Genomic DNA, 23298 nt, shown 5'->3' on the forward strand with positions numbered 1-23298 from the left:
AAACTTTCATTTGTGCTGGAGACCACCAGAATGCTCCCCATGTGTAAAATGGGAGCAGCACCTCCTTATCTCACAGGGATACTGTGAGGATAGTCTATTAATGTTAGTGGAGCACCCAGATGCTATGCTGATGGTAGCCTAGACCAGTGGTTCCCAAACTTGTTCCGCTACTTTTGCAGGGAAAGCCCCTGGTGGGCCGGACTGGTTTGTGTACCTGCCATGTCCGCAGGTTCAGCCAATTGTGGCTCCCAGTGGGCGGGGTTCACTGCTCCTGGCCAATGGGAGCTGATGGAAGCAGGGCAGGCTGAGGGACGTACTTAAATTGTGGGCACCCACAATAAAGGGGCACCCATTCTAGGCTTCAGACACCTCAGCTGTCACCTCTCTTCAGTGGAGACACGTGTCTCTCTCCCTCTTAATGGTGAATTTCCAGGCTGCACAGTTCTCAGACTACACTGTGACCTCCCCAAGCCAGGTTGCCTAAGATGGCATGCTTCACTTTTCTCCTCAGAGATGGTAAACAGTGTAATTGCCCACAGTTAAACTACCACACAGCTCCTTCTAAGCAAGCACATTTATTCTTAAGATAAAAGGATTACAGAGAAAACCTATTAGTGACAATAAAAGAAACAACAAACATGATAATAAGCTTACCAGAGATCACCCCCTGACTCCAACAAGGTCTTTGCCCATTAAAAGGCCTTCAAACCCCACCCAGGGGTTTTTCTGTGGTTACCAGGTCATGACTCTTTTTGCTCAGAACAAGAACACAGACTGAGCCAAGTCCTTTCAACCCTTCCCAGGAAGGACTGGGGCTTCCTTGGACAGTAGGTCCTATCTGTTTATTGGATCAGAAAGAAGACCCTGAGTCAGTTTAAATGTAGGCTATCTATCCAAAAATCCTTTCTTTGTCTGTTGATCCATGCAGAATTCAGTTTGATCCTGTTAGTGAAGGCAGGGGGCTGGACTCGATGATCTTTCGGGGTCTCTCTCTCCAGGTGATGGTAGTTCTCTGGAGTTGTTACAACGCGAGTGAATTTGCTTACTGGCACCTCTTCCCTCACCCCACATTGTTTTTAATTCCTGGAGGGCTGTAGTCCCTCTTCCTCATGGAGTTACATACAATCCCTGGCACACAATGATCTATAAACTTAATTCAATAAGGTATAACTTAATTAAGTAATATTTGCCCTTGCTGTTGGAGGATATTGTCATATCTGTCATACCATGGTTGCCAAGCAGCCATTCATTCACCTCCCAGCACTGATGAGGTCATAAAGACAAACCCAACAGGAGATGGACTCACAGTTGCCATTATTATCAAATTAGCTACCAGATTAGCAATCATGTCTACTTTGAGCTGGTGTGAGAGGTCTTCAGAAACCTTTTGGTTCAAGTGGGGCAGTTAATTTTTTGTACTTTTTATTTTTTTAATTCTCAGACTTGTTTTTTTTTTCTGTTTGGGTGCATGAGTGAAAATGGTGTCAGTAGTGACGATTTAGCAGTGGCAACTGCTAACATGGAAGAGAGTGTGTGTCTTAAGGACAAAAGCAATTCTTTCAGGATGTTAACGTTCTGTTGTGTTTGCTGCTTTCGGAGGAGGTAAGCATGACTGCTGTCACAAGACCATATTTGCCCCACAAATATGGCGGACAGAGGGATTTAAGAAAGCAGTCAATAGACCATTCTACTGCTGACCAGACAGCAGAATCCACTGCTTAGACAGTGAGAGGAGAGGAATTAAGGTCACTGTGTGGTTATTAAGCCATTAGGATATAGGATGAGGCTGGGACAAAAGTATTTACAGCTGCCATCCATCCCCAATTCCTAATTCTCCCCTCATATCTCTGCAGAATTGAAACAAACTCTGTACAAAGGAGGGGGAAAATGAAAAGAAGTAAGAGAAACAAGGAAGAGTGCCAACTTGGAGCCATACCCCTGGATAAGTCTGACAAGGAGGAGCAGAGAAAGGGACAAGACCATTGGAGCACTGTGTCACTGGGTGAACTTGACCATGGAGATGCTGTAACTCTGGCTGCTAAACCATACAGCATGGAGACTCAAGACAGCTTAAGTACTGTGCACTTAGATGTGCACCACAATGAACAGAAGCAGGAGCAAAAACTTCTGAGTGCAGTGTCCCTGAAGGTGCATTGTAAGGAGCAAAAAAGAAAGGACAGAGAGGACTACCTCAACAACTTGTCTCTAGGTGCACGGTATGAAAGGGGAACACAAGGAGGACAAGACCATGTAAGTGCTGTGTCTGACAGAGCAACCACCAATGAAGAGCAGGACTATCAAAGTGTACCACACAAGGAGAAGCAACAGCCTATGGGAACCGAACACTTGAGTATCTTGTCTCTGGGAGTAACCTATGAAAAGGAAAAACCAGAAGGACAGATACATGTGAGCTCTCAGTGCAAAGGTGCAGCCTGCAAGGCGGAGCAGGATTACCATGGAATACCATACAAGGAAGAGCAACAGCCTATGGGACCCAGACACCCAAACAGTTTATCCCTGGGTATAACCTATGAACAGGAAACACAAGAAGGGGACCATGTGAGCACTGAGTCTAAGGGTGCACCCTCCAAAGAGGAGCAGGATTGTCAAGGTATACCATACAAGGAGGAGCAACAGCCTATGGGACACAAACAATCAAACAATTTATCCCTGGGTATAACCTATGAACATGAAAAACAAGAAGGATACCATGTGAGCTTTGAGTCTGAGGCTGCAGCCTACAAAGAGAAGCAGGACTGTCAAGTTGTACCATACAAGGAGGCGCGGCAGCTTGTAAGACCAGAACACCTGAGCAATTTATCCCTGGATGTAGCCTCTGAAAAGAAAAAACAAAGAGACCATGTGAGCACTGAGTCTGAGGGTGCATCCTCCGAAGAGGAGCAGGACTGTCAAGGTGTACCACATAAGGAGGAGCAACAGCCTATGGGACCCAGACACCCAAACAATTTATCCCTGGGTATAACCTATGAACAGGAAAAACAAGGAGAAGACTATGTGAGCTTTCAGTCTGAAGGTGCACCCTCCAAAGAAGAGCAGGATTGTCAAGGTGTACCATACAAGGAGGAGCAACAGCTCATGGGATCTGAACATTTAAGTATCTTGTCTCTGGGAGTACCCTACGAACAAGAAAAACAAGAAGACCATATGAGCTCTGAGTCTGAAGGTGCAGCCTACAAAGAGGAGCAGGACTGTCAAGGTGTACCATACAAGAAGGAGCAGTCTGTAAGACCAGAATGCCTGAGCACTTGGTTCCTGGGTGTAACCTATGAAAAGGAACAGCAAATAGGAAAGAACCATGTAAGCTCTGTGTCTGAGGGTGCATCCTGCACGGAGAAGCAATACTACCGAGGTGTACCACACAGTGAGCAGCAACAAATTAACGAACCAGAACAACTGAGTACATTGTCCCTGCCTGGAACCTCCAAGGAAGAACAGCAAGTAAGACAAGACCACTTAAATACTAGAAGGCTAGGAGCGCTCTATGAGACAGATAAGCAGGTGGGACAGAATCACCAAAGCAAACTCTTCCTGTTTGTGCCCTGTGATGAGGGGAAACAGCAGGATGGACAGAATCACCAGAACACTATGCCCCTGCGTGTGAGTATGTCATGCAACAGTGAGAGGGAACTGTGGGAGGGACAGGATCCACAGAAGATCATGTCCCTGTATGTGCCATGTGAAGAAGAACAGCAGGAGAAACAGGATCTTGTAAACACCATGATCCCGTGTGTACCCTGTGACAAGGGGAAACAGCAGGAGGGTCAAAATATCCTGTATACATTCTATGAGAAAGAGATGAAACAGCTGGATGGACGGCAGGATCAATTGAGCCCTATGTCTCTGTGTGTGGTCTGCAAGGAAAATGAGAAGGAAGAGGAGGAACAGAATCTCCTGAACACCAGATTCCTGTATGAGCCCTAGCAGGAGGAGCAGCAGAAGTAACATGACCACCTTGGACACAGCTGGACTGTAGAAAGCAGAGAACCACAGGAGAGATGAAATCACTTGTATCTTTATGAGGAAGAGGAAGAAATATAAATTATTTCTACTGAAATATGAACTGTTTGAAAGCCTTTAGCACAAAAGCACAATACATCAAGGATGGAAGTTAAAACAAATTGGAATCAATAGTTCCAGTTATATGCTAACAGATACAATAGCTTAATACCCTACAGCAATATGGTAAAATATTAAAGGACCTGTATCACAGGCCTTTGGCAGGGATGCATTTCTGCATTAGATAATTACAAGCCCAACATTTTCAAAAGTGGGTTCCCTAAAGTTACGCACACAAAAAAGGTGGCCTGATTTTCTGTACTGAGCAGTTGCAGATCCCACTGATGTTAATGGATGCTGCAGATGCTCAACAATTTTAAAACCTGAAGTTAGGCACCTAAATCCATATTAAGACACCAGAATAAGTGACTGGGTGTCTGATCTTGCGTCATTGAAGCTGATGAGAGTTCTGTCCTTTACTTCAATGGGAGCAAAAGCAGGCCCCTCATTTTCAATGGTATTAGCGTCCACAACTCCCACTGATTTCAATGGGGGGTGCAAATGCTCTGCACCTGGGAAAATCTGGTCATGCATTTAGGTGCTTAAGTGTGCATCTAACTTTTAGAGAGAGCCCCTAAAGGTTGAAATTTCAGCAAAACATTTTCAAAAACCTGTTAAAATGTTCAATGATAAATTGTCACCATTTCCCATCAACTTTACTGACTTTAAGGCCAGTATTTTCAAACTCAGGAGCCTAGAGACCTGATAGCATTTAACTAAAATAAGAATGTCCATGTTTCTCTGGAAAGGGAAACATAGAATGTCAGGGTTGGAAGGGACCTCAGGAGGTCATCTAGTCCAACTCCCTACTCAAAGCAGAACAATCCCCAGACACATTTTTGCCCCAGATCCCTAAATGTCCCCTTTAAGGATTGAACTCACAACCCTGGGTTTAGCAGGCCAATGCTCAAACCACTGAGCTAGCCCACAGAAAAAGCTAGCTCATATTTCTGAAAATAGGCTGCTTTGTTTCATAGATGATCTTTAATCATAAGGCCTCTTATACTGCATGATATTTGCTACAAAACATTGCACAGTATCTTCACAAATACAGTGTAGAAGCAAAAGTCTAGGCCATTTTTCAACCCTCACTCATTTTTGCTCTTTACATAGAAAGTAAGCATTATAATAAGTCTGTATTTTGATTAGAAAAAGGCTTGAACCAAATACCAGATCAGAACATCATAGAACGTCTGAGGGTGAGGAGTTAGCTAGATCCAGATTTGAATTTTGTAATCTTTATATGAATTGAACCAAAACCTTGGATCTAAATAACCTGAAGTTTGGGTTCTAAAGATCTAGTTCTGAATTTTGTGGCTTGGGCTAATATTTAACTTGGATAGACTCTACAGATGATATACATATTCAAACTAAGCAACTAATATTGTGTTCACACTCTGAAAGTAGTAAAAATCTCTAGATAAGATAAGCCTATATGCAAGTAAACTGTTAAAAACAACAGAACAGTTCTAATCTAACCATCCTGTTTTCATTGGTGCAGCACTATACACACACACACACACACACGTAAACACACACATATGTATGTTAAAATAGTTATATATGTATATATTCTCATTTGATTTGATTAATATTATGTCAGTGTTCAAGAAAGTAACATGGTTATAATGACAAAAAGGTTAGAAAGTATCAACAACCCTCCAACGCTATGCCATTGTTAATTGTGGCCTCGATCCTGCAATTTACAACATACTCATGAACACCTGCAGCTGTGCAGAGTCTGATTAATACCAGTGGAACACTGCATTTGGGGCGCAGATTAATTTTAAACACAATCTGATACAAAAGCTATACAAGATCACACATTAAAACACTGCAGTTTTCTGGTAGGAAAGACTACTAAACATGAAATATGATTATAGCAAGCACTAAGGATAGTCAACAAAAATTTTTATATATATATATATATATATATATATAAAAGCACAGATATCAAATGAGAAATTATAACATTTCAACAATGATGGAATAGTTGAAATTATATATGATATTTCAAAAATAAAACAAAATAGAATAAAATAATAGTGTACATCATATATACACAAATATATACATGTATGTATAGTGTATATATATATATATATATTCACATACATGCACTCATCTCTAGACAGAGAGGCACTTAAACTTAACATTTTGAGGCATGCAAAATTAGAGGCTATGTCTGAAAATCTGTTGCTAATCCAGCAAAGCATGGATGCACTTCAGTGGAACTATACATGTGCTTACCATGCTTAAATGCTTTGCTGAATCAGGGACTGAGAGCCTGATCCTGTTCCAACGAAATCAACAGAGCTTTTGTCATGCACTCCAATGCCTGCAGGATAAGGCCCCTTAGTGACTTGTCAATAGAACCTATGTATCCTGACACTCAGTCTGATGCTTTATCCAATGTGTCATGTTATTTCCCTATACAAGTATATGTGATTATTACAACCACGTATATGATGATATATACAAAGCCACAAAAGTTGAGATTTAGTTCTTAAAATATTATTTGTCAGAGGAAACAGTGCATATTGTGTAAATATATACAAAAGGCTAAGGGAGGATTTTTGTTGCATATTTTGAGAATTAAATTTCATGTCAGTACTAGCAATATATATTTTAAGAAATTAGGTTTGACTTTTTAATGCATATGACTTGCAGAAGATAAATGGGATGTAAAGAACTGTTATGTATGGCTAGTTATATAAATAAAATTATAGCCAGTAGCTCGTAAAATTGCAGGAACCACTTGAATCCTAAAACTGCAATTTATATATTTCTATTTTAAGACTCCTAGCTATATATACAGTTTCTTTTACTCAGCTGAAATAATTCATACAGCTTGGATTGCAAAATGAAAAAGAATACAAACAAACAAAATTTGCAGAACTTTATTTCATTCTTTCCCCTGCCAGGCACTGACTGCATGATCACTGGATTTCTTCTGGAACATTTCATATCCCTGGGGTATGCCAAACAGTAGCTATAATGCAAGACATAAGAGTATCATATGATGTGTTTATTACAGCCATTTCTCTGTTGCTGCTACATCAGAACCCCTCTGAGGCTTGATAAAAGTTTACCAAAAATAAAATTCAAATATCATTTTAATCAAAACAAGATAAAGAGGAGATTAGTGCCACCAGTGTCACCACCACCACTTCCAAAACATATGCTCAAATAAAACATGAAAGCTTCAGGGGATTGGTTTTTGCAAGCTTCAGTAGTTTACACTTCCTCTCTTCCCCAACTCTATGTATTATTAAAATGCTGATGATGTGTGTTAATGACAAGCTTCATTCTCAAAGGACTCATTCACTGAAGAGGCACTATTAACTTAAAATTCAATGCAACTGAAAACAGAATGTATTTACTTAAGTTACTAATATTTTATTGTATTTTATTTATTGCAATTTATCAGACAACATAAAGAGGCATTCATTTACAACTCTGGGTGCCTTTGACATTATTTAAAACACCAATATAACAAAATAAAACCACCCCCACCAGCAACCCCTTTAAAGCCCCTAGCATAACTCCATCCCCAACACAGCCTACCAGAAGAGTTTTTCTGTATCAAACCCTCATCTCTGATTTACACCCTAGATTATTCAAATGGAAATAATTTTTATATCAAATTTACTTTTTCCAGACCCTGGTGTTTCTTCACCTCTTTTTTCAGTTTTAACTGTGAAAATAATTACAAATTTAATTTTTGTTTATAGTCTATTTCACTTTCAGATTCTTGAGGAGAATGTAGGTGAAAAATGTGCTAAAAATAACTAGCTCACTTAGAATTTAAAATATGAGGAGCTTTTTAGACCCAGTGACATAGCCACCTCCATAAATACTCCCTAACTTTACCATCAAGTTCATTCTCTCAGACATACAAAATACTCCACAGTCCATTCGAATGAGAACATTTCAGATATTACACAAGCTAAGAAAAAGTTTGGACTGTAAACTGTTCTTATCATATAGCAGTAAGATACACATATAAGAAATAGACACATATATACATTAGGGACGTGGGATAAAAGAGAAATCCCAGAAAACTTTTTTCCAGAATTCCAATAGGCCTCAGACCAAAGCTTTATAATAAATTATAAATATTATAAAAGGTTTGGTATTACTTGTTTTTCCAATTTTCCAATTTCATGAGCCTTCATGCTTCTGACAAGAACTAGAAACTGAAGTTTAAATATAACACCAGAAAAGTTTTGTTCCTGTATTTCAGAAACAAAGCAAGCTCAGAAAATCTTAAGAGGAAACCTCTTTCTCATAAGAATCTCAGATGACTTTTGCCAATCTAGATGGTTCAGATTATTTAGGAAAATTTGGAGTAAACAAACACATGCTGGATTTCTTATTCACAATTTGAGGTTCACCTATCAGTAATATACAAAGCACAAGCCTCTCATTGTGAAGATTCATGGTCTATATAAGACATTCTTCTGAATACTTTTGCAAGAAACATGTTTAATGGGATACAGAAAATAACTAACCCACAATACTAACATGTAAAAAAATTAGTTCAGAACATTCTGATATAGGATTTGTCATGTTATATTTAAATCCAACAATTAAAAGGTTAAAACTAGTTCTGAAGTTGAGAATGAGTTTAATCAGAACACCACATGCCATTTTTTCTGAAAGTCTAAAGTGTATAGGAACAGACAAAAATGATCCATTGTTGCTATTAGTGTTATAACTTGCACCTGTATCTATTTTCATCTGAACACTCTAAGAAGAGTATTGATGGAGAAGACTGATGGTTTCTGAAATGATTATACTGCTCTTTCATGTTTCACTCTTTACAATTTCTTACTAAAATAAAAGCATTTATTAAGGAATTCTCAAGGGTGTCAAACTCCACAAACCAAACTTAAAAAAAAAGTTAGTCAAACGCATGCAAACTGAAACTGACTATTTACATACACCTCTACTTATTTGGTACACACTGCCACAAATAATAGGAAGATGACAAAGTGTTTGGCACTGGGAAATTTACGCTTGTGTTAATGCAGTTCAGAATATGCATTCTACTATTGAATGGGTTTCCATCAGTAAATCTGTCTCTAATAAAACAGCCATTTAAGAATGTAGATGAAAATCCAAACTTCTAGCTCCAGATAACTTTGTGGTTCTGGAGCATCTTTACATTTAAAAGTGAACCACTTAGACTTATGCTGTTAATTTACCATTAGACAGGGATTTGGGGAAAAGGGTGTTTGTTTTATTATGTTATTGTTCCATTAATTGCTTGAAAACGCTGGACCAGTATTATATAGTCAACGGCAACAAAATATCACACCCACCTATTATTTCCTTAGGAAATTCAACCAAGAGCTTGTATTTGCTCTCTCTAGAGAGGCAAGCCAAGGTGGCTGTTAGAGATACGTTTTACTCTGGATGGAAGGGGACACTTCCCTCAGCCATCATTGCTAATGAACATATGGTAATCCGCAACAACGCAGAACTATTTAGCACCAGTGTTCAATTTAAGAGGAATGAGGAATCATAGGAATCTCAGCCAGGCAAACCAAAACAAATAAAATCCCAAAAATAAGTAGGAATGTAAGCTACAGCAAAGGTCTTGTTCAGAGCCTCTGCCCTCAGAAAAAAAATCCCATTTTGTTCTGTGACAATTTTGTCTGTGTAGGAAGTGCTCAATCAAGCTTCCACATTGCATCTTCCTGAACTTCTGTGAAATAGCAACACTCCTCTTGCTTTGTATGTGACTGGTTGTAAAAACAAGATTGTAGGCCTGTTTTTCAGTCAAGGCCTACAAATTAGTGTCCACTTACACTAGATCATAAACGCTTTGGAAGAATGCCTCTTTGCCTACATGCCTGTACTGTGTCAAATACAACGGAGCCCCCACACCGATCAGGGCCTTTGGGCACTAGTATGATGCAGATAATAACATGTACATGTCACTTATTAGGGTATACAAAAGTGGATCTGTAACCATTCATTTGTCCAGGGAACATGTAGGGTTTGTGCATGAAAAATTGATATACAAAATGAGAAACTAGTTAAAAATGTTGCCCTTTAAAGAGTATTTGTTATAATTATAACTATATGCATATATGTATGCATTATTTATATAATGTATTTTTCTGTCAATATTGTCATTATTCCCTATATCATTATAACATGTATATGTATTATATATGGGCATGATGTAACAACTCCAGTAGCATTTGGCATGGCCCATTGGTGTGGGTGATTAAAATCACCACAGGGGCAGAATTTGACAACTAGTCTATGAGCTCTAGACTAGGAGCTCCATTTCTTGAGCCAGCTGCCCTTGAGAAAAGCCAGCTAGATGTGTCCATAATTGGTAGAGTTAGCCAATAGGTTTCATCAGGTGTTCCCAAGCAATGTAAGACTGAAGCCGGACTTCTACAGAGTTGAAACATACCGGAGTGGAGCTTCACTTCCACACAAACTAGGAGCTCGACAAAACTAAAGGTCTGCTTCTGCGGTCCTCCAAAAGCCAAAGGAACACTGATTCAGGCTCCTTCCATCACTCCATTTCCCCAGGACCTCTCCTTGCTCAGCTTCAGTTCACTAAACAGCTGAACACTTGTATTATCTGAAGTGTGGCAATATCCCCAAGTAAAGTTGGCCTAAAGGACCCAGCTTGAGAAAATGGGGTTTTGGATAACTGAGGGTTGCACTGTATTTTGACAGAGACTGTAGGTACCCAACCTTGAAAATGCTGGCATTGGTTGTTAAACTCCTAAAAGGGTGTTATAAACTAAAGGGAGCAAAAGTAAACACTCTAAATAGAAACAGTTCCATTTTATGAGCAAGGGATTTTAGACACCCAGAATCAGGATTCATACATATTTAATAAATAAAGCAGAATGTTATTAAACCACTTCACTTTTTAATGTCATCATTACTCATGTTGCCCTGTGGGCCTCCAAGACAAAAATAAAAAATTATAGGATGATTTCTGTATTGAATACTTTCAAAATGCTAAGAAAAGACATTATGTTAAAATAAAGCAATACTTTGGTGAAAGCATAGCATTTTAACACAACATATAATTTTCACTGTACTGAAATGATAAATGAACTGGGTTAGTCATCTCCACACAAAAGAGAGATCAACACCAACAGACTTTATTCTAGCTCATGCAGTGGCATTGATCAGGTACCAGTAGTTGCCTCTTGTGATAAGATTATCTTCTGAGTGTTTTGAAATACTATATTTTGACTGTTTCAATACTTATACAAAACTTACTTTCAACAGAGTATGAAACTGATTCTAATATGGAACCCTCAGTCATGAATTATCCTTGATCAAAGTCATTATACTGGGAGAATCAAGTTCAAACTCTGAAATGTTACATTAAGAAATGATTGAAAGACTTTCTATTCACTGAAAGGTTTTCTATTCTTTTCAAACATGTTTTTCACAACACCAACATTTATGGAAAATACAGCATTAGAAAAAAGCTCAAAGCACAAGAAACTGTGTTTCGAGGAGCATGACCTAAGTAAAACAGCTACATCTCTGAACTGGCTGAATCAAGGGCAGAATCAAAGTATGTGGTTTATTGCAAGACAGAAAAGCCACTTTATTGTAAAGCAGGATTTTGTGTGTATGTGACAACGAAATTATATATCAGGCAGACTATTTTTGGTGAAACAGATGCAGAACTAATTTGATGGTTTATTTTGCAAACATTTGGGTTCTTGTTTATTTTCCCAGAATTTGAATAGCATCGACTATTCTTGTTACAGTGAATACATAGAGCTCAAGTATATATTTTTTGAGAGACAAGTTCATATATGCAAAGCTCAGCAGATCCCCAATAACCAGAAAGTCTGCGAGAACTCCTTTAATATCCAGTATATTTGGAAGAGTATGAAGCGGAAGTGGCTAGAGGGGTTATCAGGTTTAGCCTGATCACATGGCCACAGCTAGGACTAGATTTAAGCACATGCTGTTAGTTCATGGTATCTCACTCTAGTTACCACACTCTAGACTTCATAATTATTCCCTATCCTGAATTTACCAACTCAGGTGAAAACTCCAAATGTTCTGCAGAAAGCTGACACTTTTCATGAAAAAGATCTTTAGTTGGAAACCCCATTTTCTGTCAAAAAACCATTTTGCTAGAAGATTTTTGACCAGCCCTACTTACCTCTTAGCCTCATTCTGGACATTCTGCTGCATGTGTGCTGATTTGGTAGTTCAATCAATGGGCTATAGAAGAGAACATATATTTCAGTATTGTAATTTTCCAATGCAGGTTCTGTTGAGGATTTTTTACCAAAGAGTTACCCCGTTTATGCATGATGTCAATGTTGTGCTCGCTGGAATGGCTCGTGAACAAGAATATCAGGGCAGACTGTTAAGAAGCAGGGCACAAACCCCACACTGAGTCACAAATGAGTTGCAGGTTTAGGTTTCAGATGGTGATAGAGCTGCTGAAATATCCAGCTCTGTAAATCCTTTAGGGCTAACCCAGGTTAATCCTGGGGCTCAATTGTTTATGTTTAGGAAGTACAGTATCATAGGACTGGAAGGGACCTCAAGAGGTCATCTAGTCCAGTCCCCTGCACTCATGGCAGGACTAAATATTATCTAGATCAGGGATCGGCAACCTTTGGCCCGTGGCCTGCCAGGGCTGGGCCAGTTTGTTTACCTGCCGCATCCGCAGGTTTGGCCGATCGTGGCTCCCACTGGCCGCAGTTCACTGTCCCAGGCCAATGGGAGCTGCGGGAAGCAGCACGGGCCAATGGATGTGCTGGCTGTGGCTTCCCACAGCCCCCATTGGCTTGGAGCAGCAAACCATAGTCAGAGGGAGCCACAATCGGCCGAACCTGTGGATCCGGAAGGTAAGCAAACCGGCCCGGACCGCCAGGGGGCTTACCCTGGTGGGCCACGGGCCAAAGATTGCCAATCCCTGATCTAGACAATCCCTAACCTGCGCATAAAAATCACCAATGATGGAAATTCCACAACCTCCCTAGGCAAGTTATTCCAGGGTTTAACCACCCTGACAGTTAGGAAGTTTTTCCTAATGTCCAACCTAAATCAGCCTTGCTGCAGTTTAAGCCCACTGGTTCTTGTCCTATCCTCAGAGGTTAAGGACAACAAGTTTTCTCCCACCTCCTTGTAACAACCTTTTATGTATTTGAAAACTGTTATTATGTCCACTCTCAGTCCAGATTAAACAAACCTATGCCTAGAGACCTTGGCATGAGCTGACACCTGGCCTACCAGCCTCACAGTTTAATAACCTTAATCTGCCAAGTGTTTTGTCAACATGCTCTGTTCTTAAAATTTAAATTTTATTATTGTACTATGTTGATAATGCCATCTTGCCATGCACACCTTGAGTAGACAGAAAACACATGCTCTTTATTCAGAGAAGAGTTGGAAGAGCAATACATTTTACTGCTTATACTTTACCTTGCAGATTTATTTAAGGGTTTTTTTTGCAGGGGAGGGGAGAACCAAGCTGCATTATAATCATATCACTATAAAATGTCAAAAGCATCAGGTGAATTATCTGAATTCTTCTTAACCAACAGAAATACAATACAACTATGTATTGGAAGTTGTCTGGTTATAAACTCACAACAATAAATTACTGTGAGAACTTGCTTTAAAAGCACTATTTGTGATTTCGCTACTGTGTTGCAAAACTGAACATTAATGAAATCATTACAAATACTAGATAATTTTTAAAATACCACTGCTATGCCCTTCTCTCACACTTTTCATCCAAGGTTCTCAAAGAACTTTTCAGAGATTAATGAAGCAGTCTTGGATGTAAGGATGTTTTATTACATGTTTTACAAAAACTCAAAATGAGACAGAAGGTCAAATACCACGTAAAGTACAGAGCTGAGAACAGACTCCAAAAATCCTGACTGCCAGTCCTCTGCTTTGACTTATAGTTATATATAAATCTGTATTCATTTCTCAGGCAATATTTCAAAAACTGAAATCTATCTTACAGAGAAGGCATTAGGCCCGTTGCACTCAAGTGTGTATGTACGGCATTATTACACATGAACTAGCTGAGTGACATCCTTGATCCCATATCTGTAGTCTTGTCTAATTCTTGGGTCACTAAGATATAACAGAGATTTAATTGTCTAAGTCCCCTTGGGCCAACATGGTGGGGCAAATTACTGGTGCACAGAAATAGTTCAGTAGTTCTTTATTTGTACGAGGCTTCCAATGTTTACACTGAGGTTAAAAACAAGTTTTCAACAATCCTGAACTACTGAAAAACAATTTTAAAAAGTGGAAAAAAAGCCAAAACAAACCATCACCGCCCCTCACCACACACACACACCCTTTGCCATAAACTGAGAATCAGAGACTTTGATACATCTACCAATTTAGAGATAGAAGTACATGTTTTACTATTAATTTTAATTACTGGATGCGGAGAAAATGACTTTTTTTGCAGGCAGGTGATAGGGCAACTGCTTAAAGGACCCATTTCCCATGAGATTCTAAAGATTTCATCAGCTTAAATGATAATGAGCCATTTTGGTTGAAATGAACTGATTAGTTCCTTCCCTCTGCTCTCCCTCCCCCCCAGCTGCTGTTCAATTAATGGACCACTTTTTAAATTTTCAAAATGAAGTTCATGACTCATCTATTTTTAATTTTTTAAATTGCAAACTGATAAATACTTTTGATGAATTCAGCCACTTGATGACACAAACAGAAAGAGTTTGAATCCCAGATCTGGAAGGAGTCAGTGTTAACACTTAGTAAAAAAAAATGCAGCATGAAAATTTAGCAGTAAAAATATTTCTGTAAAAGGACTAACAAAATACAGATGATTAAAGTAACAAACTAGGGGGAGGGAGGATGAAGATGGCTCTTAAATTAAAGGTGAGGTGTTTAATCCAAATAACAAACTATTGTTGTCAATGAATGATCTGATACAAACCGATTTAGATAATACAGAAAAATAAACACACAATTTAACAGCCACCCTGGATTTATAGAATCATGGGATTAAATGCTTTCCACTTATTCAAAGAGGATTAGTGAGGATACATTTATTTATTTAAAGCAGATCTTTTACAGAACTAGGGAGTTTACAATGATATGGAGTGATGGAAAATAGAAAATCCATATCAGCTTTAGCTTCTATCATTCAGCCACAGATGGGAAACTGCTTACAATCAACTATGAGACATACTGTATTAGCAAAAAGTATGGAATAATCTTAAACTACTTAGTCATGGAAACAGAATATTGAATATGTAAAATATTTGTATACACGACTTGTACTGAAATCTAATAAAATTTGAAACTATGCACTTAGATTTAGCACACATTTGTAAAACAGAATCTGTGACATTGGTGTAAATTTGGAGTAACTGAGATCACCCAAAATATATGAAAATAAAAACAAAATCTAACATGAGGATGAAGATGTGTAGAGGCTAAAAGAGAAGACTAGAGATCAGAACTCCTGAATTCTACTCCAAGGTCTGACAGAGACTCTCTATGTAGCTCCAGCTAAGTCAATTAACCTCTCTATTCTTTAGCTTACCTATCTGTAAAATGGAGAAAATGCTCACCTTGCAGGAGTGCTCTGTCTTAATTAATTAATGTCTGTAAAGTGATTCAAGATCTTCATTTTAAAACCTTCTCTACATGCAAAATATCTAACAATCATAATAACTCAACAAGTTTTTAGAGTATTTCTATTTGTGTTGTAGAAGTTTCAAGGTCCGATTTTCATCTATTCTAAGGCTTCTTTAAACTGCTCTGGTAGTGCAAAGAGGATCCATTTCAGGCCCGTAGAGTGATATAAAATGGTCTTGATTTTGGTTTGGGGCCAAAATTTGTACAGCACCTAACAAATATGTGCCCTCCTGACTGACAGTTCTGGGTGCAACCCAAATAATATTCATAATGATAGCAACAACAAATTTTGAATATGTTTACTGCATAATATGACACAAAAACCTACAGCCCACAACAGAACCAAGCATTGTGAAGAGTTATCATTATACATTGGTGAAAAGATCTCACACATTCCAGGAGACTTCTCAAACTTCCACTTCTGCTACACCAGCCAGCAAACAGCCCACCTGCATTCCCAGAATTCAGTACAAACACTCCTTAAGGAGTCTAGTCTGTGAAAGAAGCTTATTGGAACATCTCTAAGGGTGAGATTTACCTGAATTCAGTTTCTTAATGTATTAGGCTTAGATTTGCGTGTTTTGTTTCATTTTGATTGGTAACTTTGTTCTGTCTGTTATTACTTGAAACCACTTAAATCCTACTTTTTATACTTAATAAAATCACTTTTGTTATTAATTAACCCAGAGTAAGTGATTAATGCCTGGGGGAGCAAACAGCTGTGCATATCTCTCTATCAGTGTTATAGAGAGCAGACAATTTATGAGTTTACCTTGTATAAGCTTTATACAAAGTAAAATGGCATTATTTGGGCTTTGGATCCCATTGGGAACTGGGTGTCTGGGTACTAGAGACAGGAGTACTCTCTAAGCTGTTTTCAGTTAAGTCTGCAGCTTTGGGGGCATGGTTCAGACCCTGGGTCTGTGTGGCAACAGGCTAGTGTGTCTGGCTCAACAAGACAGGGTTCTGGAGTCCCAAGCTGACAAAGAAAACGGGCTCAGAGGTAGTTTTAGCACAGGTGACAGTCCCAAGGGGGTCTCTGTGACTGAACCCATCACACAAACTGCTGTTCTGCTCAAGAAAGATGGCAGAGATACAGGGGAATGAGCTAATATGGTTTAAGTCCTTTTTGAAGGGATGCACTCGAACAATAGTGATGGGAAATTGCATACCTCCACTAGACTTCTCACATTTAGAGTTTGTAACCTGATCAATTATTGCAATTATAAACTAATTTATCACGTGTCAACGGAGTGTGGGGGAGTCAGGGCCCTGCACCCTCACTTCATTGTGACTCTCAACCAGACAGTAAAACAGAAGGTTTATTTAGACAACAGAAACCCAGTCCAAGACAGGTCTTGCAGCTACAGACAACAGGACCCCCTCAGTCAGGTCCATCTTGGGGGACCCCGGGAAGGCCAGAGCCCTGTCTGGGCTCCCCTTCATTTTCCCAGCCAGCTCCAAACTGAAACTCCCTCCAACCATCTCACCCAGCCTCCCCCTGCCTCTGTCCATTTTCCGGGCAAAGGTGTCACCTGACTCCAGCCCCCACCCCTGGTTCTCATGTTGCATGCTCAGGTATCTGGTTTTAAGGAAAGCCTCCCATCTCCAGTGCAGAGAGTCCCAGCAAAACTCCCCTGCAACCTTCCCAGGTCAATACTCCCCTTTCCCTGCTGCATCACAAGCACCCACACGGTATTCAGAGAAAACATTAAGAACATTCCCATTTCATCACAACATGCTCTTTATTCAGATGGCTACTTAGAGTTAAATTAGAAAGATAAGAGGGGTGGAACACACATATAAACTTTAGTTAACACAGGCAATATAACTGAAATCATAGACAGATATAATAAGTAAAAGAATATGATAAATTCAGTAAAGTGTTTTCCTGGATTGTTCATGTTTACAACTCTATGGAGACCATTATAAACAAAGATGGAAGAAACAGTTCATGGAGCATGTCAGGAAAAAGGTCCTGATTCAGTTTGCGCTGTCTCAGGATCTGACAAATGTAAATTACAGGGCCAAAACTTAGATCTTTATACCCTCATCTTAGTACACCACCAGATATCCGTGGCCATATTTGACCTATTCCGTGAACTGGGACCTGCCCTTTGCTCATGTGTGGTATTTCGGGTGCCCAGAGTTAGATTTGCAACCACTGACACAACCTATCTGCATCAATCACATGCTTTACAAATCTCATACATCAATGGGGTCACCACTATAGTTACCTCATTGCAAAATACCCCAAACATTCTGTTATTTACACAGTTTTATGATGTATCTATTCTTCTATAGTTACTTACTTTGTTATGCAGCATGCCAGTATGAAATTTATAGCCTCAGGTCAAACCCTGGGGCTTACCTTGGCTAACTGTTTATCAGACCTGTCACCCAAGCCTGCACTCTAAGTCCATAACACATAACCTTTAATAGTCAAACATATACACAAGGTTAGTTCTTCACATGTTGTTACAGCTTTAATAAAATTCCTTATTATTTCTATAAGCATGCGTTGCAGACAGATTGTAGTTTGATCAGAAATATAGAACATCACCATAAAAATAAGATCTGGTCAAAGTCAACAAGTCCCACAAGGATCAATTATTTCACTGGTCCTATTCAACATCTACATGCAGCCACTAGGGAACTGGTCAGATGACATGGACTCAAATGCCAACAATGACACACCCAGCTCTACCTATCCTTCACCACATACAACAACATCACTACCACCAGAATAATCTAAACCTTCATCCAGCTCATGGATGAAGAATAGCAGGTTGAAGCTCAACTCAAGCAAGACAAAAGTTTGTCTGGTGGACAGAAGAAAGCATTTTAAAGAGTTTGCAGTCACTGTGTAATCTACTTAGATTGATGGTATACACACATAACAGGTCAATTCAGTGCATAGTTTAGGAGTGCTCCTAGATTTATTGATGGTGCTAAGCTCTCAGAAAACACACACACACACACACACACAGATAGATAGATAGATAGATAGATAGATAGATAGATAGATAGATAGATAGATAGATAGATAGATAGATAGATAGATGTGTGTGTGTCTGTGTATATATATATATATATGTGTGTATATATATACAGACACACACAAACACACTTATCTATCTGTGTGTGTGTAATCTAGTGTTTTGGTGGGTGTACACATACACACACATATATGTGTGTACACCCACCAAAACACTAGATTGCACACATAATTCGCCACCAGGGAGAGGAGACGACAAACTACGTGTGAAAGACGTTAGTCACATAACTTAATGCACTAGTTGTTCTCAGATACTACAGTGATGAAGCTTCTATAAGAATCTATAAAGCACAGAACTCTTCTGTTTCCATTTCCATTGTTATTTATTCATGCCCTCTTTTGTCTCCCAATCTCACCTACTTTTAACTCTGTCCCTTTCCATTCTCTATTTCTTTCTTCCCTTTCATCTCTTCTCCACCCCTCTCCTCTATATTTGCCTCTATCCTGAGTTCTCTAATTTTTCTTTTCCATTTTGCCACTTTCTCAGACCTTTCCCCAGAAGATTAGTACTGACCTACCCACATCCCCATTTCCAAAGAGTGGAATGGAATCAACCCCTTACACTATGCTGGGGCTGTATTACCCATAATTACCTCCAACACAGCTGTTCTACTTCTAAGCCATTCTAGTCTCTGCTGTTTCATTCTTCACAGCCACTTTGTGTTACCCCTCAGCTTCCATGGCTACTCTTGGCTTTTCCTGCCTCCCGCCTCTTAATGAAATCATTCATTCAGTCATTTATGATCCATCATCCTTTCTATTCTTTTCTCTGACTAATCTGATTCTTGCTTAACTCCTTTTATTACCCACCTCTCTTACCAATCCCTGTCAGAGTTGTGCAGCCAGTATTAGCAGATAATGACTTCAGTGGAACTAGATATCAATGTCTATTGACCCAGGTGAAGCTAAGATCAATTTTTTTACCTCGAGGGACAATACATCAAACATGAATCCAACTGTTATGCACATTCAGAATATATTTATTAGAACTCTCTGGAAATCTGAGTCATGAATATAATAGGTCTAATTTAAATCAGAACAGCATCATCAACAATGCCACCACAATTAATATTCTAAGATGAGATGAAGATACGCATCTGTAAAAGGAGACAGAGTTAGAAGTTTGTAAAATAAACTAAGTGTCTGACCAGTCATCTCCACAGGAGAGGTCTAAGAGCCACAGATCACTACCTGAGAAAGCTCCCCATCTAGCCCCTGGAAGAAGTACGTTGGCTTCTGTCAGCTGAAGTGTCCTAGCTGTTCCATATGCTGTTCCAGAGCCCACACTGGAAGACAGTGTCTGACTTCTTAAGTGGTAGTTTGATAAAAGCTTTTTAGGTATTTCTTATCAGCAAAACTATTTGTATCAGCCCATCATATTCTGCCTACAACTTAAGACTCAGATTTAAAGTTAAACAACATCGTATTTACTGTCATGGAAAGCAGTGTTCCATTGGTAAATCAGCTAATTCCTTTTTTTCCAAAAAGAAGATATAATAAGAATTCTAAATACCTCGGTACATCTTCTCTGGAGAAAGTAAATACAAATAAAAAAAAAACTTTCTAAATAGTAAAGACATCTTAAAAATCTTCAACACAATGGAGCAGCTGTTACTGAGTTTACTTGATGGGTATATCCTGTCATTAGGGAAATCAGAGGCCTCTTCTAAATACCTTTTTTGTTTGGTTGTTTGTCAGCTCAAACACTGATTAGGTTCTTTTACAACCACATTGTTTGTTTGCAAAAATGCCTCAGGAAAAAAATCTTAAGTAGCAACTTGAGCTCTGTAGAGGCTCCAGATACACATAGGGCTATTTTCTTAAATTCATACACAGTGGATAATGTCACTAGGATAAAAAAGTCAGAAGTGCATAGGAAAAAAACTCAGGGGGTATTTCCAGTGATTGGTGTACACAAGTGAAAACAAATCTGTTTAAAACAGAAGGCCTAATCCTGCACTCCTTATAGGAAATACTGATATTGCCATTAAAGTAAAGGAAACGCAGGATTAAGTCTTGAAAATAAATCTAGAAATAAAAAAAACAACAACCCTGAGTCTGAATGTGAACTATTTGACAGAAGGAACTTCAACAAAGGGGTCTCTGGGACACAAGGAAGGGTTCCTTTTTTTTTATCTTACCATAGACTCTGATGTAATTCACAGCTGACCAGAACAATAGTATTTAGACAGCAAGCTGTGAAAGCCTAAAGAGAATCCTCCTCATTTTCATCTTGAAAAATCCGCATCTAAATACACCATCTGCCAAGCCCTGCCCAGAGCTGGTATATTGTTGGGTATTCTGGATATCTCTGGGCCAAAACAGTATGCAGCGGTCTTCTACTCTGCTATGCAGAAAATCCACGGGGGAATAAAGAGATGCGTGTGAGTGTGAGTGTCTGTGCATGCACACGTATATATGCATAAGCCAAAAGGCCAGAATCAAGCATAAAATTATTATTTTAAAATGCGAGTCCAGTAATTTGCTGGCTTCAGATTATGAATCAGGTCAGTTTGGGGGAGTAAATTCCTGTTTGCAATTTAAAATTACACTATGAAATGTGCAAAAATAGCTGGGTAACATATTGTGGCTCGTGATTTAACTAAAAATAATCCTGCATGGCATTAAAAATGCAAAATATTCTCTGAATTGCATTGGGAAATTTCTAACAGGTAAACTTACAATGTCCAGAAATGGTTACCATTGCCATCTAACAATTTACCATGAAGAAGGGAAAGAGGGAGAGAATACACACACATACATTGAATGCCACAGAGGCTGTTATTTATTTAGATCACCTGTACATTACTCAGTGACAGTAAATATTTGATATATGTATACATCATCTCTTTCACTTTCTCATCAGAGAAAGAGTTGAGAGAAGGCGAGGAGGAGAGGGACAGACAGCGTGTTTTGGTCACACTTTTTGAGGAGTAGACATGGTTTATAAGCTTCTTTGGAAGATGTATTTTTTTTAAGAGACAGTGATGAAGATGGAGAAGATAGAGGTATGGTGGACCAGGCTTTTTAGACATTGTGGGCTGCACGGAAGAAGACACTGCAGTCAATGGGAGTCGGATGGGCTCTTAGTCATGAAGAAGAGCAAATGGGGAAGCACAGAAAAAGAAGAGGGGAGAGATAGGCAGGAGCTAAGTTGTGAAGGGTGCTGAAAGTAAGAACTTACTTATAAGGTAAATGGAAAGCAGAGGTGGTGTTTGAAGAGGGGCCTAACATAGAATGGAGGAAAAGGCAAATGATTTTTGTGGCAACATTTTGGTTGGATTGAAGGAGGAAGGAGGCCAGGATCCAGGATGTTCAAAGAACTCTGAGTTTTAAAAATGAAAGTGAGACACTGACATGACTCACTAAAACCAAGTACTTCACAGGACATGATGCCAAAGCATCTCATCCTAACCTGCAGCCTGTATTTGATTCCTATCCTGGGCCTTTCACAAAAGAAGGTTATAGTTATAATTATTCCAAACTGTGAGGTGCTTTTTGGGAGAGCAGATTGAGACCTACAAATTCATTTCATTCATCACAGAGATAATGGCTCCTAAATCCAGGTTTCCAGAGGTAAAGAGCTAATGCTTAATCCTGTATGCCATCTAGATCCTTCCTTGTAACACATACATTTATGGTCTTCCTTAGAAGAATCTGCCATTTTTTCAAAGAGAATTTTAGTGTTTGTACGAGGTTCTAGATGGATTGTCCTGGAAAATGTCATCCTGCATTTATCCACAGAACAAGTGAAACAATGGTCATGGCAATGCCAGCTTTCTCACACTTTCCTTTTAAAGGGCACCAGTCTTGACCTGAGAGTAGCATATTCTCCATCTCAGGTCAACAGGTGACCTGTTTGTTGGCAAACTCAGCAGGAGTACACAGCAACAGCCAGTGGATTTCTGATAAAGCAGCAAAGAGTCTTGTGGCACCTTATAGACTAACAGACGTTTAGGAGCATGAGCTTTTGTGGGTGAATATCCACTTTGTCGGATGCATGTAGTGGAAATTTTCTGTAAGGTGCCACAAGATTCTTTGCTGCTTTTACAGATCCAGACTAACACAGCTACTCCTCTGATACTGGGCTTCGGATGTGAAACCCGTCCATGAAAAGATGAGTTAATTTTACAGTGGCCACCTAATGATTTTTGCCCACAATCAACCACAGTAACAATGTACAAAAACAAGACTTTTTCTACATTTGCATTCCTTTTGTTTTAAAAGGAATATTTACCTTCTTGAAATTATGTTTTCCACTCTGATTTCATTCAGCAGATATTAACATACGTTTCATTATATACATTGTTTGACAAAAAGAAACAGGAAACCATTTACTTAAGTTAAAACCCTCACATTATTATTGTTTGCAAAATATACATTTAAATAAAAGTGTTCAAAGGAAGCTAAAGATGACAAAAGTATTTACGGGCTGAACAGATCCCCGTTCAGATTACACCATTTCACGTAATCCAAATTCATACCCATTGTCACTTAGGTGAGCA

The 23298-nt window shown here is 39.0% G+C and overlaps 1 long non-coding RNA gene across 2 annotated transcripts in view; it reads right to left on the minus strand.

The window, feature by feature from the left end:
* The window catches only part of LOC115657799, a 393014-nt gene that overhangs the window by 113573 nt on the left and 256143 nt on the right, over positions 1–23298 (minus strand). The window lies entirely within an intron of this gene.

Source organism: Gopherus evgoodei, chromosome 9, assembly GCF_007399415.2.
Source record: "Gopherus evgoodei ecotype Sinaloan lineage chromosome 9, rGopEvg1_v1.p, whole genome shotgun sequence".
Lineage (NCBI taxonomy): Eukaryota > Metazoa > Chordata > Testudines > Testudinidae > Gopherus > Gopherus evgoodei.